This window comes from Macaca mulatta, chromosome 5 (assembly GCF_049350105.2).
Source record: "Macaca mulatta isolate MMU2019108-1 chromosome 5, T2T-MMU8v2.0, whole genome shotgun sequence".
Classification (NCBI taxonomy): domain Eukaryota; kingdom Metazoa; phylum Chordata; class Mammalia; order Primates; family Cercopithecidae; genus Macaca; species Macaca mulatta.
Genome location: NC_133410.1, coordinates 130,310,072 through 130,327,379, shown reverse-complemented (window position 1 = coordinate 130,327,379; position 17,308 = coordinate 130,310,072).

Here is a 17,308-nt window from a genome sequence, read left to right as displayed (position 1 = left end):
ACTGGTGCAAAGGGTGGGCTCACAAGGCCTTGGGCAGCTCTGCCTATGGGACTTTTCACAGGTCAGTCCCTGTGGCTGGTCTCACATGTTGGATTTGAGTGATTGCAGCTTTTCTAGGCTCAGGGTGCAAGCTACTGATGGCTCTACCATTCTTAGCTATTGAGGCAGTGGCCCCATTGCCACAGCTTCACTAGATAGTACCCTGGTGGGGACTGTGTGAGGGCTCTAACCCCACATTTCCCCTCAGCACTGTCCTAATTGTAGGACTTTCTCCTTAGTTCAGATAAAAGCCAGGTTCTTGTCACATGACCATCAAAGATTAGGCTCGCAGACAATTTGGAGGGTGGGAAAAATGGAATTTACTGGGTGAAAAGGAAAAAATGAGAAACAAGTACACTCAGCAAAGTGAGAGTCTCGCTGGCTGACCTCCCACCTCACTGACAGAATCCCAGGTTACCACCCCAGATGAGGAGAGGCCAGGTTCCTCCCCGCTGCAAATGGTGTGAACTTCCCAAGGTTCCACCCCAGTGCGCACTCCTCCCAGTGGGCAGGCTGGTCAGAGGTTCTGTTAGGGGGCGCTATTTACTTGGCTACCTCATTCCCCCACTCCGAAGAAGCACATCTAACTGCCATTAGAATAAGGATAAGGATAAAGACGAAGACTGACCTTAATTGCTTCCTGCTGACAGGGGGTGCTGTTTTGGGAAAATGGCAGTCAGAGCTCCCTCAGAAGCTTACTTAAGGGTCCCCAGCAGAAGGGGCCGTTGTCTGAGGCTCTGGTTGCATGACTGTTTGGAGTTTGATGGCCTGAAGGTGAGAAGAGAAAAACTAGGTTGTTAGAAAACATGTATCAAAATGAAACAAGTGGGGAGGTGGGTAAGGATAGCCCAAAAATCCCAATGCCTTTTACTAGTTTGCACAGGGAGAGGGAGGCCTAAAACCTGACTGGTGAGAAAAGCTTTACCCTTTTTCTAGCATGTTAGGCTTCTGAGTTCCTTTTCCCTGAGCCCAATCCTAAGCCAACCAGTTTAAAGTTTGGGAAATTAACTCTTTTCACTTTGGAGGATGCATTTGAGGGGAGTGTCCTTTAGTATGCAGACACAATTACCTATCTGTGAAGAGAGGACAGAGGAGGAGAAAGGAAAAAAGAAAGAAGATGTTTTTTTCAAAGGAGTCCCAGGAATCCAGCATGCATTCGAAAGGGGTACAGACTGAAGGTGAATGGATACCCATCTAGAAAGAGGGAAGCAGGTGTCCCTGGTTCCCTTCTCTTCCTAGCAGATACTGGGGTACATGAAGGAGAGAAGGAAGAGCATATTTTTTCCTTCTTCCATCCTTGCAACCCTGAGTCCCTGCAACCTTGGCAGTGATGCCCATAGGTGCCAAACTGGCTTGTACCCATGAAGCAGGGAGTGCCTAGAGAATAGGAATTATCCAGTCTTGCCTATGTCTTTATCCCCACTACTGTCAATAGCCTTGGAGTTCCCTTGCCCTCATTTATGCCATGGATACTAGCATGACCTTTATCTAGAAAACAGGAGGCTTGGCTTAATCAGCAGGAATTTGCCATGCTCACCTGTACCATGCCTTTTAACTTCTGTTATCATCTGCCTCTGGATTCCTTAGATCCAGTTTTCCTAGGAAGGAAAATTTCTAGGAAGGGCTTTGACCCCAAAGTTGAAATTGAGTTTGGGACAAAAATATGTCTCGGGGGGTTGCTGGACTCCTTCTCATAAGCTGAATGCTAAGGTGAAGCTGTAAAATTGAGTCCTCCTCTAACAAGGGGGAGAGAAAAGGATGTCTTGTGACATGTCCAGATAACTGGTGGCTATAGTTATGCTTGCTAAGATTTGGTGCACAGTGCTTGGCTTTGGTTAGCTCTCTTGGTCTTACTTTCCCAAAAAGGAAACCTCTGGGTGATGGGCACCCTATTTATTCCCATCACCTGGCAAGATTTGAAGGATAATTGCTCAGAACTAGAATATTGATACAGATTTTTATATTACCCATCTCTTTTGTTTTTTTCTGAGCTGCAGCCAGAGATTGCCAGTTGGTTCACAGGAACAAGCAGGGGTAGTCTAAAATGTAGGCAAAAACTTAAAGAATTATAATGAGTCTAGATCTTAATGACAAATAAGTTTTGGAACATAGTCTCTCTCTCTCCGCCTCATTTTTGCTAAAAAAAAAAAAATATCATCATAGGACTGAGGGGCTTGCAAAATAGATTTTAGTATTATACTTGGCCTGATTATTTGCATAAAGTGCAGTAAAAATAACTATTTCTACGTAGGCTTTTTATATTGGCTTGATAAAACTATGTTCCACAAGGAATCTCAGATAAGATCTTTTGAAGCTGAGCCTAGCCATTGGTTTGTATCCTCAAATACCTCTGAGTTGGGTGATCCTCTACTCTTAAGGTCCCAAGATAAACTTGGAGATCCTGGGCCTGTTAGAAAATGGCATTCTTTACTGACCACAGGTCAGAAACCCTGTACAGGTACCATGTAGACGAGGGTATGAGGCCAGTTTTTTTTTCTCCAAGGGCCTTTTATCAGCTTTGCAAGTCAAGCCTGACTTCTTAAAGGGAAGCATATCATTCTGGTAAAAGCCTTGGTAAAACAACCAGTTTCTGTAATTGTGTCCTGTTGAAAACGAAAAACAGATTCTCATTGCATCGAAGCAAACAACTATATTGCCATAAGTTAAGAGTACTCACAGATAGTTTCCAAATTTTAGCAGAACCAGGCAGAGAAAAACAAATATGCTTCAGATCTTGTTGATAGGAGTATACCTTACTTAATTATTGAAGGCCATAAATAGCTCAAAATAAATTTCCTTGACTCTGAAACACAAAACAAAGATCAGTGGTATTCCAAGCGAAAGTCAAAAATGTTTGCTTCAGTTTCCTGAGTTCATTCAGTTAGCTCTTGTTTTGCTTGATATTCCCGAACATTTCAGCTCTTCATAAGTCCTGTACATTTTCCCTTTTTACCAATGTCACAATCACCGAAGTTATCAGAAACCTGTATTTGAGAGTACCTGTTAACGTTCTATAGCTTATTATAAACCATTTTTTGAAAATGATTAAAACAAGACAATAATTCTCTGTGAATAACAAAATGTCCAGGGTAATTACAGTCAGAAACACAATTGACAGAAGAGTTTGATTATCTCTGTGGTTTATAGTAACTTAACAGAACAACCTTAACTATGATTTATAGCATATACTTAGACATTAGAATTTTAGAAATTCCATACAATTTTGGAACATATATTAGTATTATCACCAAAATGTAACCTAAAGAAGATTGAACATTGTTTTGGCAATCTCGTGTAACTAAATAGGTTAAATAATCCTGTTTACCTATTTTTCTGGATGTTCCAGGGGCCTTCTGAACCATTCAAAAAGCCAGGCATCAGCCAGGTGCGGTAGCTTACGCCTGTAACCCCAGCACTTTGGGAGGCCGAGGTGGGCGGATCATGAGGTCAGGAGATCAAGACCATCCTGGCTAACATGGTGAAACCCCGTCTCTACTAAAAAATACAGAAAAAATTAGCTGGGTGTGATGGCAGGTGCCTGTAATCCCAGCTTATCGGGAGGCTGAGGCAGGAGAATAGCATGAACCTGGGAGGTGGAGCTTGCAGTAAACGGAGTTTGCGTCACTGCACTCCAGCCTGGATGACACAGCGAGATTCCGTCACAAACAAACAAACAAACAAACAAAAAACCAGGCATCAGGAAAGACAATTTTGAAACTGAAGTGTGATTTTGGGAAGACTATTAAACATGTTAAATATTTAAAATACTTGATGTTATGAAATAGAATTCCAGATTGCCATAATGATGACTCATTTTGCCAACATTATGACTCAGAAACTTAAAAGCAAAACACCTTTTATAACCTTTTACAGATTTTGCTAAGGAACAGATTAGCACCTTAAGAATACCTTGTTGTGCTTTTATTTCAATGCTCAATTTGCTGAAAAACCATACAATATCCTTTTGAATTTAGTCAGTATGTTCACACATGAAATTTTGCAAGATTAACTTTTACAATCCTTCTAACACTTGTTCAAACTTTTAGCTTTATTTTTTCTAATTCAAACAATCCTTTAATCCTAGGCAAGAATCTACATGTTTATGCCTTCTTATAACCTTTTATTAAAAACACATTTTATTGTTCTTACACAACTTGCAAGTGAATCTATTTCCAGTAGTTTCAATGACATGTTATCATGGTAACTCTTAGCAATTTTAACTTTAATGTAAAACCTGGCAAGTTGTTTTAATTGTGTGCCAGGTGCAACAAAGGTTTGACTCCTTCCAGCATAATGCAGGGTGTGGTTAGTTGTATATGTTCCCTGGCCTTACCAATTATAGAGCAGACAAGTTAAATAGTTATCAAAACCCAAAAGGTGGTGTATAACCTCAAAACATCTAGCAAGCCTAGTACCTAACCTACCTATTTATATTTTGATGACATCTGCTTTTTACCAATAATCTTTAGGCTGTTTTTATTTCTCAAAGATTAAAGTCACATAAACTGAATGGTACCATAAGATAATTAGCTGAAAGGTGCCATAAGATAATTAAGTACCAAAAGATAATTAGCTTTTATGTTTCCTTTAAAAAATTTGATCCAAGTGCTTGTCTTCCTTTAGGCTAATTAATTAGAGCTCTTTTTATAGACATCACACACAACACATACATAGCTACACAGATAGGCAGACAAGAAGATTCAGTAGTTGTAAGACCTTTCATTTGCCAGTCTTTATGTTTCTCTTATAATGTGAAGTAATTTCTGATACCCCCGAAGGTCAAAAATGCCAAACAACACAATGCAAAGCAGAACAGAACCCTAAATTCTAAGAGATGTTTATCTGCTTCCAATTCCTGGGGTTTCATAAGGTTTTTTTTTAAAAAATAGGGTATCTGGTGTGTCCTATTTTTCCCAAGGAGTCCTGGGCTGTTAGAGCTTGAATATTCGCTTTTAATTAAGCTGACTTTTAATCACAGCACTCTTTAATAAGATCCTTTTAAAATTTCTTATTACCTGACTTTAGCCAGGCCAAATGGCTGATATTTCTGGCTTTTGAATTTTAACCAAAGTAACCACACAGATCTTCTGAGAAAGGAAAATTCAAGACAGTTTGTGGAGGGGAAGAAAATAAAAAAATGGCAAAGGTTACCAAAATGTCAATCAGAAAGGCCCATTCCCTAAGCCAGGATGAATCTGGGCCACACAGAGCTAAGCAAGCTCTTGCTATGGGGTTACCAGCCATGCCCTGAAGGATGTAAAACAAAATGGAAGGCTGCAACAAAGTTTGCCATGGACCATACAGAAAGATGCGCAAAATACACCAGATTGGCTATAGCTTAAGACTAACCTTGCAGCAGGACGAGCGGCAGACAAAACTCCTCAGACACCCAGTTAAAGAAGGAAGGGGTTTATTCGGTCGGGTGCATCGGCAAGACATCTGTCTCAAGAACCGAGCTCCCCGAGTGAGCAATTCCTGTCCCTTTTAAGGGCTCACAACTTTAAGGGGATGTCTATTGTAGTTATCTTCTTTCTATCCCACCATTGTATGTGTGTGTGTGGCGGTGGGGGTTAGACTATTTGTATTAAGATCAGGAGTCTTCCCATCAAATGGAGCCACATCCAGACTCAATATGTAAACTCTCATCTTTTTTGGGTATTTTTGAAATTTTATTTCTTTTTTAAAAAAATAATTGCAACTTTATTTCACATTTGGAGAGACATATGGAGATTTGTTACCTGAGTATATTGCATGATGTAAGGTTTAGAGTATGAATAATCCTGACACTTAGGTACTGAGCATAGTACCCAATAGTCGGTTTTTCAACACTTCCCCAATTCCCTCACACCCGCCTCTAGTAGTAGCCAGAGTCTATTGTTGCCATCTTTATGTCCACAAGTACTCACTCATAAGTGAGAACATGCAGTATTTGGTTTTCTGTTCCTGCAATAATTCACTTAGTATAATGGCCTCCAGCTGCATCCAGGTTGCTACAAAAGATACGATTTCATTTTTTATGGCTTTGTATTATTCCATGGTATATGTACCACATTTTATTTATTTAATCTACCATTGATGGACACCTAGGTTGATTCTATGTCTTTGCTACTGTGAATAGAGCTGTGATGAAACATACATGTGTATGTGTCTTTTTTTGGTAGAATGATTTATTTTCTTTTGGATATACGCCCAGTAATGAGATTGTTGGGTTGAATGGTAGTTCTGTTTTAAGTTCTTTGAGAAATCTCTAAACTTCTCTGAACAGTGGCTCAACTAATTTACATCACCAAGAATGTATAAGCATTTTCTTTTCCCCATGACCTAGCCAACATTTTTTTTTTTTACTTTTTAATATAGCCATTCTGACTGGTGTGAGATGGTATCTCATTGTGGTTTTAATGTGCATTTTCCTAATGATTAGTGATATTGACCTTTTAAAATATATTTGTTGGCTGCTTGTATGTCTTCTTTTGAGAAGGGTCTGTTCATATCCTTTGCCCATTTTTAATAGAGTTATTTGTTTATTGCTTGTTGAATTGCTTAAGATCCTTATAAATTCTGGATGTTAGACCTTTGTTGCATGCATAGTGTGATGGTTAATGCTGAGGGTCAACTTGATTGAATTGAAGGATGGAAAGTATTGATCCTCTGTGTGTCTGTGAGGGTGTTGCCAAATGAGACTAACATTTGAGTTGGTGGTCTGGGAAAGGCAGACCCACCCTTAAACTGGGTGAGCACAATCTAATCAGCTTGTAGTGTAGCTAGAATATAAGCAGGCAAAAAAATGTGAAAAGAGAGACTGGCCTAGCCTCCCAACCTACCTCTTTCTCCAATGCTGCATGCTTCTTGCCCTCGAACATTGGACTCCAAGTTCCTCAGTTTTGGAACTGGCTCTCCTTACTCCTCACCCTGCAGATGAGACCTTGCGATTGTGTGAGTTAATACTTAATACTTAATAAAATCCCATATATATATATAATGGGATATATATGGAATATATAAAAAATGGAATATATATATATATATGTATATATATATTCCATTAGTTTTGTCCCTGTAGAGAACTCTAATACAGATTTTGGTACCAGGAGTGGTTCTAGAGGAACAGAATATTAAGGATGAATTTCTTTTATTGGTTTTGGAGTTTCTGGAGTTGGCTGCTTAATATGATTAGACCCCAAAATGCTAAGGACTCTACTTCTAATAGTATGGAGAACACAGATAGTCCTTGGTGTGAACTGTTTGGAGAGTTATGTAAAATAAATGAATTTGACACTCCTGATTCATTGCTTGGGAGAGGCAAGGACTTTAGTGAGTCTATACATAATACCTTTGACCATATGTGGAGAACCAAGGAATATAATGAAGCTGGTTGGGTTGCTCATAAGTTCAGTGGACAAAGTGATGAAAGAAAATGATGAACTCAGGGATTCTATCTCCTGGCTTCAGAAGCAGATACTGAGCTTCAAATCTGGTAAGATTGCCCTGAGTGAGAGTCTCATCTCCTGTTGAGAAAGAGCTGAAATTGTGGAAAAACAGACATAAGCTCTTATCATACAGGTGGCTGACCTTCAATGAAAGATACATGCACGGTTTTATATCAGGTGTCTACTGTTAAAGTGAGGGCACTAATTGGAAAAGAATGGGGCCCTGTGACTTGGAATGGGAATGAGTGGGAGGACCCTGATGAAGCTGGGGACACTGAGTTTGTAAACTCTGATGAATTTTTTTGCCAGAAGAAACAGCTTCCCTATCCCCAGCAGTGGCAACATCCCCTCCCTGTCCCATACTGCCATCGGCCCTTCCACCTTTGTTTGAGGAGATAAACCCTGTGTGATGGCCTCCCCTGAGGCAGTTGCCAGGATAATACTGATTCTCCTCAGGAGCCACCCCCAACATTCCTGTTTTCTTCTAGACCTATAAATAGATTAAAGTCCTGGCGGGCCCCTAGAGGTGAGGTTGAGAGTGTGACCTGAGGAGATGCACTACACTCAAAAAGAACTGCTTGACTTTTCTAATTTATATTAAAAGAAATCTGGAGAAGAGGCATGGGAATGGATATTAGGGTGTGGGATAATTGTGGAAAGAATATGGAGTTGGATCAAACTGAATTTATTGATTTGGGTCCACTAACTAGGGATTCTGCATTTAATGTTTCTGCTTGGGGAGTTAAAAAAGGTTCCAATAGTTTATTTGCTTGGCTAGCTGAAATATGGATTAAAAGATGGCCCACTGTGGGCGAGCTGGAAATGCCTGATCTCCCTGGATTTAGTGTAGAGGAAGGGATCCAAAGGCTTGGAGTGATTGGATGGTGGAGTGGATTAGTTACTTTAGATCTATTCATCCCACCTGGGAGGGTCCAGAAGATATACCCTTGACCAATGCCTTGCAAAACATATTTGTGAAGTCAGCACCAGCATCTTTCAAAAGCCCTGTAATTGATCTTTTCTGTACGTCAGATCTAACAGTTGGAACCACAGTCATTCAACTACAAAATTTAAATACAATGGGAATAATTGGATCCCAAAGTGGCAGGGGCCAAGTGATGGCACGCAACTGTCAAAGGAAGGTGAGAATAGCTGTCATAACGGATAGCAGAGGCAAAGTGGCAATCAGAATAGTGTGACTTGTGTAGAGCTTTGGCACTGGCTAATTCATCACGGTGTTCCTAGAAGTGAAATTGATAGGAAGCCTACTGCATTTCTACTTAATTTATATAAGCAAAAAACTTCTAGATCAAATGGACAAAATAATAATTTGAATTATAAAAAGAGAGAATCATGGCCCCTCAATCAATTTCCAGACTTGAGACAGCTTACTGACACAGAACCCCTTGAATAAAGGGGAGGCTGGGTCCCCTTAAGGAAGGACCCCACTACATTACCCACAATTTGTGCAGTGAATCTTTCTGCCATCTTTTCCCAAGGAGACCTCTGGCCTTTTCCCAGGGTAACTGTGGACTGGGGAAAGGAAAGAAAAATGATCAGACATTTTTGGGGACTGCTGGACACTGGCTCTGAACTGACATTGATTCCAGGGAACCAACACGTCATTGTGGTCCTCCAGTTAAAAAAGGGGTTTATGGACGTCAGGTAATTAATGGAGTTTTAGCTCAGGTCCAACTTACAGTGGGTCCAGTGGGTCCCCAGAGTCATCCTGTGGTCATGCCAGAATGCATAATTGGCATAGACATACTTAGTAGCTGGCAAAACCCCACATTGGCTTCCTGACTTGTAGGGTGAGGGCTATTATGGTGGGAAAGGCCAAATGGAATCCATTAGAGCTGCCTCTACCTAGAAAAATAGTAAATCAATAACAATATTACGTCCCTGAAGGGACTGCAAAGATTAGTGCCTCCATCAAGAACTTGAAAGATGCAGGGATGGTGATTTCCACCACATCCCCATTCAATTCTCCCATTTGGCCTGTGCAGAAAACAGATGGATCTTGGAGAATGACAGTGGATAACCAAGCTTAACCAAGAATGACAGTGGATAACCAAGCTCCAATTGCAGCTGCTGTACCAGCTGTGGTTTCATTGCTTGAGAAAATTAACACATCTCCTGGTACCTGGTACGCAGCCATTGACTTGGCAAATGCCCTTTTCTCCATTCCTGTGCATAAGGTCCACCAGAAGCAATTTGCCTTCAGCTGGCAAGGCCAGAAATATACATTTACTATCCTACCTCAGGGGTATATCAACTCTTAGGCTTTGTGTCATAATCTTATTTGGAGAGACCTAGATTGCCTTTTGCTTCTGCAATATATCACGCTGGTCCATTAAATTGATGACATTATGCTGATTGCATCCAGTGAACAAGAAGTAGTAAACACACTGGATTTATTGGTGAGATATTTGTATGCCAGAGGATGGGAAATAAGTCTGAGTAAAATTCAGGGACTTTTTACCTCTGTAAATTTTTTAGGGATCCAGTGGTGTGGGGTCTGTTGTGATATTCCTTCTAAGTTGAAGGATAAGTTGCTGCATTTGGCCCCTCCTACAACTAAGAAAGAGACACAATGCCTAGTGGGCCTATTTGGATTTTGGAAGCAACATATTTCTCATTTGGGTGTGTTACTCTGGCCCATTTATTGAATGCCCTGAAAGGTTGCCAGTTTTGAGTGAGATCCAGAACAGGAGGAGGCTGTGCAACAGGTCCCGGCTGCTGTGAAAGTTGCTCTGCCACTTGGGCCATACGACCCAGCAGATCCAATGGTGCTTGAGGTGTCAGTGGCAGATAGGGATACTGTTTGGAGCCTTTGACAGACCCCCATAGGTGAGTCAGAATGGAGGCCTCTATGATTTTTGAGCAAGGCCCTGCTACCTTCTGCAGATAACTACTCTCCTTTTGAGAGACAGCTCTTGGCCTGTTACTGGGCTTTGGTAGAAACTGAACATTTGACTATGGGTCATCAAGTTGCCATTCAACCTGAACTGTCTGTCATGAACTGGGTGCTTTTTGGCCCATCTAGCCATAAAGTGGGTTGTGCACAGCAGCATTCCATCATCAAATGGAAGTGATATATACATGATTGGGCTTGAGCAGGTCCTAAAGGCACAAGTAAGTTACATGAGGAAGTGGCTCAAATGCCCATGGTTTCCACTCCTGCCATTCTTCCTTCTCTCCCCCAGCCTGCACCAGTGGCCTTGTGGGGAGTTCCCTATGATTAGTTGACAGAGGAAGAGAAGACTAGGGCCTGGTTCATAGATGGTTCTGCATGATATGAAGGTACCACCCGAAAGTGGACAGCTGCAGAACTCCAGCCCTGTTCTAGGACATCCCTGAAGGACAGTGGTGAAAGGAAATCTTCCCAGTGGGCAGAACGTCAAGCAGTGCACCTGGTTGTGCACTTTGCATGGAAAGAGAAAGGGCCATATGTGTGATTATATACTGATTCATGGGTTGTAGCCAGTGGTTTGGCTGGATGGTCAGGGACTTGAAAGCAGCATGATTGGAAAATTGGTGACAAAGAAATTCGAGGAAGAGGTATGTAGATGGACCTCTCTGAATGGTTAAAAACTGTGAAGATATTTGTATCCCATGTGAATGCTAACCATCAGCTGACCTCAGCAGAGGACAATTTTAATAATCAAGTGTATAGGATGACCTGTTCTGTGGACACCACTCAGCCTCTTTCCCCAGCCAACCCTGTCATCGCCCAATGGGCCACAAACAAGTGGCCATAGAGGCAGGGATGGATGCTATGCATGGACTCAGCAACATGGACTTCAACTCACCAAGGCTGACCTGGCTTTGGCCACTGCTGAGTGCCCAATTTGCCAGCAGCAGAGACCAACACTGAGCCGTCAATATGGCACCATTCTTCGGGGTGATCAGCCAACTACCTGGTGGCAGGTTGATTAGATTGGACCTCTTCCATCGTGGAAAAAGCAGAGGTTTGTCCTCACTGGAATAGACACTTACTCCAGATATGGGTTTGCCTATCCTGCATGCAATGCTTCTGCCAAGACCATCATCAATGGATTCACAGAATGCCTTATTTACTGTAATGGTATTCCACACAGCATTACCTCTAACTAAGGCACTCACTTTATGGCTAAAGAAGTGTGGCAGTGGGCTCATGGTCATGGAATTCACTGGTCTTACCATGTTCCCCATCATCCTAAAGTAGCTGGATTGGTAGAATGGTGGAATGACATTTTGAAGTCACAATTACAATTACAACTAGGTGACAATACTTTGCAGGGCTGGGGCAAAGTTCTCCAGAAAGTCGTGTATGCTCTGAATCAGCATGCAATATATGATATTGTTTCTCCCATAGCCAGGATTCACGGGTCTAGGAATCAAGGGGTGGAAGTGGAAGTGGCGCCACTCACCATCACCTCTAGTGATTCACTAGCAAAATTTTTGCTTTTTGTTCCCAAGACATTACATTCTGCTGGCCTAGAAGTCTTAATTCCAGAGGGAGGAATGCTGCTACCAGAAATCACAACAATTTTTCCATTAAACTGGAAGTTAAGATTGCCACCTGGACACTTTGGGTTCCTCCTACCTTTAAGTCAACAGGCTAAGAAGGGAGTTACAGTGTTGGCTGGGGTGATTGACCCAGACTATCAAGATGAAATCAGTCTACTACTCCACAGTGGAGGTAAGAAGCAGTATTCATGGAATACAGGAGATCCATTAGGGCATCTCTTAGTATTACCATACCCTGTGATTAAGGTCAACAGGAAACTGCAACAGCACAATCCAGGCAGGAATACAAATGACCCAGACCCTACAGGAATGAAGGTTTGGGTCAGTCCACCTGGAAAAAAACCTGACCTGCTGAGGTGCTTGCTGAAGGCAAAGGGAATACAGAATGGGTAGTAAAAGAAGACAGTCATCAATACCAACTACAACCATGTGACCAGCTGCAGAAATGAGGACTGTAATTGTCATAAGTATTACCTCCTTCTTTTGTTAAAAACATGTTTGTGCATGTATACACTTGTAGTAAGAAAATATCTTCATTTTATTTCCTTTTTCCTTTATAATGTGACATGAGATTTATTGACTGAAATTTAAGTATTGTTAAATTTATGTAATAATTATTAGGTTGGGGATTGGTGCATTTCCAGTTGTACAAAGAATAGTTGTATTATGTTAGGCATAATTATGACCTTATTATCATCTTTATTTGAAAATTATGTATGATCTCAGAAGATGTGTATGGGTTCAAGTTGACAACGGTGGACTTTTGGTGGTTAAAACTGAGTGTCAACTTGATTGGATTGAAGGATACAAAGTATTGAACCTGGGTGTGTCTGTGAGTGTGTTGCCAAATGAGATTAACCTTTGAGTCAGTGGGCTGGGAAAGGCAGACCCATCCTTAATCTGGGTGGGCACAATTCTAGTTAGCTGCCAGCATGGGTAGAACATAAGCAGGCAGAAAAATGTGAAGAGACTGGCCTAGCCTCCCAGCCTACATCTTTCTCCTGTGCTGGATGCTTCCTGCTCTTGAACATCACACTCCAAGTTCTTCAGTTCTGGAACTCGGACTGGCTCTCCTTGCTCCTCAGCCTGCAGATGGCCTATTGTGGGAACTTGTGATCATGTGAATTATTACTTAATAAACTCCTCTTTATTTATATATATCTTTTCCATTAGTTCTACCCCTCTAGAGAGCCCTGACTAATACACATAGTTTGCAATATATTCTCCCATTCTGAAGGTTGTCTGTTTACTCTGTTGATGTTTCTTTTGCTGTGCAGGAGCTCTTTAGTTTAATCAGGTCCCACTTATCAATTTTGTTTTTGTTGCCATTGCTTTTAGGGACTTAGTCATAAACTCTTTGCCAAGGCTGATGTCTAGAATGGTTTTTCCTAGGTTTTGTTCTAGCATTTCTATAGTTTGAGGTCTTCAATCCATATTCAATTAATTTTTGTATATGGTGAAAAGTAGGAGTCCAGTTTTATTCTTCTGCATGTGACTACCTAGCTATCCCAGTATCATTTATTGAATAGGGAGCTTTTTTCCCCTTGCTTATTTTTGTCAACTTTGTTTGAAGATCAGATGGCTGTAGGTGTGTGGCTTTATTACTGGATTCTTTATTCTGTTCTATTTGTCTATGTGTCTGTTTTTGTATTAGTCCCATGGTATTTTGGTTACTGTAACATATTGTAGCTTGAAGTTGGGTAGTGTGATGCCTCTGGCTTTGTTTTTCTTGCATAGAATTGCTTTGGCTATTTAGGTTCTTTTTTGATTCCATGTGAACTTTGGGATGCATTTTTTTTTAGTTTTGTGAAAAATGATGTTGGCAGTTTGACAGGAACAGTGTTGAATGTGTAGATGGTTTTGAGCAGTATAGCCATTTTAACAGTATTGATTCTTTCAATCCATGAGCATGGAGTATTTTTCCATGTGTTTGTATCATCTCTAATTTCTTTCAGCAGTGTTTTGTTGTTCTCCTTGTAGAGATTGTTTGCCTCTTCGGTTAAATGTATTTCAAGGTATATTCTTTTTTCTTTTTGTGGCTACTGTAAATGGGATTGCATTCTTTATTTGAGTCTTAGCTTGAATATCATTGGTGTACGAAAATGTTACCGATTTTTGTACACTGATTTTGAATCCTAAAACTTTAGTGAAGTTATTTATCAGTTCTAGGAGCCTTTTGGAGGAGTCTTTAGGGTTTTCTAGGCATAGAATTATATCATCAGTGAAGAGAGATAATCTGACTTTTTTTCATATTTAGATGCATTTTATTTATTTCTCTTGTCCGAATTGCTCTGGCTAGGACTTTCAGTACTATGTTGACTAGGAGTGATAAGAGTGGGAATACTTTTCTTGTTTCTGTTCTTAAGAAAAATGCTTCCACCTTTAGCCCATTCAGCGTGATATTGGCTGTGGGATTGTCATAGATGGCTTTTATTCTTTTGAGCTATGTTCCTTCAATGCCTAGTTTGTTGAGGATTTTTATCATGAAGAGATGCTAGATTTTATATTTAAAAAAGCCTTTACTGCATCTATTGAGATGATCAGATGGCTTTTTAAAAATTCTATTTATGTGGTGAACTGCAATTATTAATTTGCATATGTTGGAACAGTCCTGTATCCCAGGAATAAAGCCTACTTGATTGTGGTGAATTAACCTTTTGATGTGCAGCTGCATTTGGTTTGCAAGTATTTTATTGGGGGTTTTTGCATCTACATTCATCAGGGATATTGGCTTGTATTTTTAGTTGTGTCTGTGCCAGATTTTGGTATCAGAGTGGTGCTAGTTCCATAAAATAAGTCAGGGAGAAGTCCTACCTCCTTGATTATTTTGAATCGTTTCAGTAGAATTGGTACCAGCCCTTCTTTCCACATCTGGTAGAATTTGGATGTGAAGTTATGTGGTTCAGGGCTTTTTTGGTTGGTAGGTTTTGTCATTACTGAATTAACTTCAGAAATCAATATGGGCCTGTTCAGGGTATCAGTTTCTTCCTTACCCATCCTGAGAGGTTGTATGTTTCTAGGAATTTATCCATTTCCTCTAGATTTTCTAGTTTGTGTGCATAGAAATGTTCCTAATAGCCTCTGAGAATCTTCTGTATTTCTGGGGGATTAGTTGTAATGCCACCATTGTCATTTATTAAGTATCTGCTATGTGCCAGACCCCATGCTCAGCATTGGGATTCCCCTGCCCTGTGGAGCTAACCTACACTCACATCAATACACAGTCACAGTGGTGGTGAGGTCTGAGAGGAAAGCCACGGGCCAAGTAATGGCATAAGATTGGAAAGGCCCTGGTCTGGCAGGAGTAAAGGATGATGGGAGGAGTGAGGAGGGCTGGGAAAGGAGAAGCTTAGAGGCACCGGCAGGGGACAGACTGGGTGCGCCTTGAACACCAGGGTAAGACATTGGACTTTATCCTGAGGGTCACTGGAAACCCAGAAGAGTTTTAGGCAGAGCAGTGACTTGTATTTTAGAAAGGACAGCTTGGTTGCTAAGAGCAGGTGGCAACTTCCAGGTGAGAGGTTATGTAGCCACCATCTGAGACCCAGATAGATAGAAAGCAAGAAATGGAGGGAGAAAAGCAGAATCAGGGACTGGTCATGGTAGCTGATCAAAGCTCACACCAGAGCACTGATGAGATTCATGGGCTGCTTACCCAGGAGAAGAGACATGACTGGCCAGATAAGAGAAGTGGCCAGCTGTGGACAGCTGAGCTTGGAGATGACATCAAAGTGGGTCTCTAGGTGGAGACAGACTGATTGTATGTTCTGGTGCTTAGGAGAGGGGATAGAGCAGTGGAAATGGCCTGGGCTCCCTCATGGTACCCAGCCATGAATGTGGAGCATCAGAAGAGAGACAAGAGAGGGGCCTAGAAAGGAGGCTGCAAAAGGGTGGCCTGAGCAGTGGAGGACACCAGGAGTGTGTCACCTGGAAGGAGCAGAGGAGGGTAAATTTCAGGCCAAAGGGCATGGCCAGCTGGTCTAATACAGCCAAAGTCAAGGATGATAAAGACAGCAGCAATGTGGAGGCCATCAGTGCCCCTAACCAGAGGAGTTTTATAGACACAGGAAGCAGAGGCCCAGGTGAGTGGGAAAGGAGGAAATACAGACAGCCAGATTCAATGCCCCGCTCCTGGAAGCTCTGCTGGGACCATGAGGGGAGAGAGGAGACAGTAGGCAGGTTCATACGATGACTTTCTATTTAGATGCTGAGCAGAAAGTGCAGTTTGTGAAGGGCTGGTGTTCCCATCACAGTAATGCAGAACTGGCTGACTGTAAAATGACTTTACCACTCACAGACCATGTTTTCGTCTTTGGTGTCAAGTGGTGATCCTTTTAACAACCCTGTGAGGTAGATGCTGCTGTTTCCGCTTTACAGATGAGAAACTGGAACCCGTGAAGTCAGTGGCTCCTGGTTTGCAACTCGTACAAAGCGGGAGCAGGATCTGAATTGGGGCATTACTATTTGAGATGCAATCTGAGTGGGGACACAGAGCCAAACCATATCATTACTCTTCAAATATTTATAAAGCAATTTTTTCCCAATGCTCAGTAAAACATGATTATTGGTTGAAGCGTTGATTTTATCTTTTATAGAAAATCAGAAAATTCAAATTCAAAAAGGCAGAAAAAAAGTGTAAGAAATTAGGAGTTACAGAAAATAAGATAAATTTTCCAAGACTTAATGTGTATATAATGCCTCCTAATTTGCCTGTAAATCTGTGAAATGTGTGAAATTAATGTAAAACTTTTCTAAACATTATCCTAGTTTCTTCAGTGTAGATACACAAACGCTTGGATCAACAATGATTCTGCTAAATATAATTTCATAGTCCTTGGGTAAAATATTTTAGAATTCATGAATGTAGATGTGAAAAGATAGAAAAAATATTTCTTTTAATTTTCAAAAAGGGCATAGTAATAGAAGATTGCTATAGATCAACAAGCTTAATATTTTTTATGTTATATTCCAGGACTGATTATTAAACAAATATTTGGGGCTTCTAGATACAAATAAGTAAAATATTTTACTTATTATGATATATGTATTAACAAAATGTCATGACAATTAAACCTCTAATAATCTTTCTTAAAGTTACTAGATTGATAAATAAGGGCAAAACTATAGCCAAATATGAAGATAAGGATTAGAAATAGCCTTTAGCAAATAGTGAGAAAACTACAAAGATTACTTTAGTTTATGATATAATTGCCTTGGGGATACAAGTGCTACCACAAATATGCATAATACAATGCCTAGGAATTTACAGACTCCTGAAAGAGAATTGTAACTCTACTACATATTGAATACTGTGGATGAATAGGTTGAAA